This window comes from Pelodiscus sinensis, chromosome 12 (assembly GCF_052426305.1).
Source record: "Pelodiscus sinensis isolate ZL-2025 chromosome 12, ASM5242630v1, whole genome shotgun sequence".
In the NCBI taxonomy this organism is placed as follows: Eukaryota; Metazoa; Chordata; order Testudines; family Trionychidae; genus Pelodiscus; species Pelodiscus sinensis.
The window spans coordinates 49,961,580-49,963,926 of record NC_143063.1 but is presented as its reverse complement, the minus strand read 5'-3'; positions in this window follow the sequence as shown (position 1 = coordinate 49,963,926).

The window sequence follows — 2,347 nt, the reverse complement described above, 5'->3', positions numbered from 1 at the left end:
GAGCTGTCTCTGTGCCTTGGGGGGGAGGGCTTGTGGCTGGGTGGGACCACCCCTCCCTTGCCTGCTGATGCTGTGCCTGACACCTCCCCACGGGGAGCCAGAGCAGGCAGACTGGCAGTTCCGGGGCTTTCCTAGCACCTGCCCTGGGCTTGCCAGGCTGGGTCCATTTTGCCTGTCACAAGGAGGGTTAGTTTTTATCCCGTGCACCCAAAGGCCTGAAGTGTCGTCTTCCCTCCTGTCAGAAAGGCCAGTGGATGCAGCCAGCCGACCTCCCCATCCAGGGGCAGATGATAATTTTGCGGGGCCCGGGGTGGCACAATTTCATGCAGGCGCCTTGGCAGCAGCTGACCAAAAGCAGCGTGCGAGAGGCGAGTGCATGGGGCAGCTGCCCTGCCCTATAACTGCTGCTGTCCCCATCAGCCTCCTGCTGGGAGGGGCTCTAGCAGCTACCCCCCTAGTGCTGGGCCTAGGAGCTAGATTGTGCCAGGCCTGTGTAGCAGGAAAGGAGCATGATTGTGGAGTGCTAGACCAGGAAGACTCATTCAGCTTTACTCCAGGAAAAAACAGGGAAAGCCTCACACTTGCAGCCCTGGTTCTTTTCCAGCCCTGCCCCTGCAGCTGCCTGCAAGTTGGCCAGGGCATGGCTCGTCCCCCAGCTGTGGCAATCTCAGGTCCTTGGGCCTTTGCCAATGTGCAAGCAAAGTCTTGTGGGATTTCCTGGCAGCAGGAAGCATTGTGGTGGAACCCAGCTGGCTGCATAGGCCAGGCTCTCCTGCTGTCAAGCTGCAAGGCAGCATGTGAGTGAAACACACGGGTGCCATCTCAGAGCTGAGGGAAACGGGATGCTCTTCCACAGAGCCAGGGCTGCTGTGGAGGTTTCTTTGCAACCTGGCCCAAGAGCTGCTAACACCAAACACTGCCCCACCCCGAGCCCTTGTAAATTCAGCCGTGGCTGCCCTGCCTCACATAGGGCCAGTGTTCCCTGTAAGCAGAGCACATGGGCACCCACCCAGAAGAGATTCAGGTGCTGCCCAGCTGATTAGCAAAGCAGCCTCTGATTCTACTGGGGGGTGCGTCTAGACTGGCAAGATGTTGCGCAAAAGCGACCACTTTTGTGCAAAAACTTGCCAGCTGTCTACACTGGCCGCTTGAATTTGCAGAGGAGCACTGACTGTAATGTACAAAATCGGTGCTTCTTGCGCAAATACTTTCACGCTTCCGCTCGGGAAAAAGCCCTTTTGCACAAGAATACGTGCACAAGAGGGCCAATATAGACTGGGAAGAACTGTTTTGTGCAAAAAAGCCCTGATAGCTAAAAGGGCGATTGGGGTTTTCTGGCGCAAAATTGCCTCTAGCCTGGCCACGGATACTTTTGCGCAGAATCATCGGTGCCAATCCAGACGCGCTTTTGCGGAAATACTTTCAACGGAAAAACTTTTCTGTTGAAAGTATTTCTGCAGCATCATGCCAGGCTAGATGCAGCCCTGGCAGGGCGCTGCCCCACACGCCTTGATGCAGAGAACAAACATTATTTGGCACATGGAGAAAATCAGAGGGACTGCTGGGCAGGGTGGCAGGGTTTCCCTAGTGAAGCCAGGGGGCAGCCCAGGGCTCGCTCAGGAGCTGGATGGGTTGGGATTAAGCTAGAAGGGCAACGTGACACTATGGTCATGGAGTGAAAAGAAAAACATTCTGGTTCAGTGACCTGGTGATCGGGGGAGGGGGTGGGCTCTGCATTAGGCCCTTCCCCCGCCCAGTCCCCGCGCACCCCCCCACTAGGCAGCTGTGAGCTCGGATCCCCTGCTACAGCACCCAGCAGAGCCCCAGGCCGGGCTGGGCAGGTTTGCTATGGGCTGGGCCAGGCTTTGAGCCTGCTTGTGTAGGCAGCATTAGGTGGCCGTAGCCCCCCAGAAGCAGGGCCCAGCCTGCCCACGGGGTGCAGAGGAAAGCAGGTGGCAGCCCTCACCTCCTCCAACAGCCAGAACTGCCCAGGGGGCTCCCCCAGACTCACCCCTGGCAGCGAGGCAAGCCCAGCCCTGGACTGTAGGCTCAGCAGGCTGCTGCTCTGGCCCATGCCGTGCATGGCTTGACCCCCACAGGCAGCAAGGGGACCTCAGAGCCCGGCCTGGGACAGCAGCCCATGGCCCTACCCGGGGCTTTGGTTCACATGCAGCAGTCACCTGGCTCTTTCCCCCTGGGCACCTGCCCCCCGCAGGCCTGCTCAGACGGATCACAAGCCCAGGGCTGGCAGAGCCCTCAAGAGGCAGCGAATCCCCTGCCAAAGGCAGGACCAACCCCCACAGGGACTTAAACCCCTCTAGGGCTGAGATTCCACCCTGGCCACAGA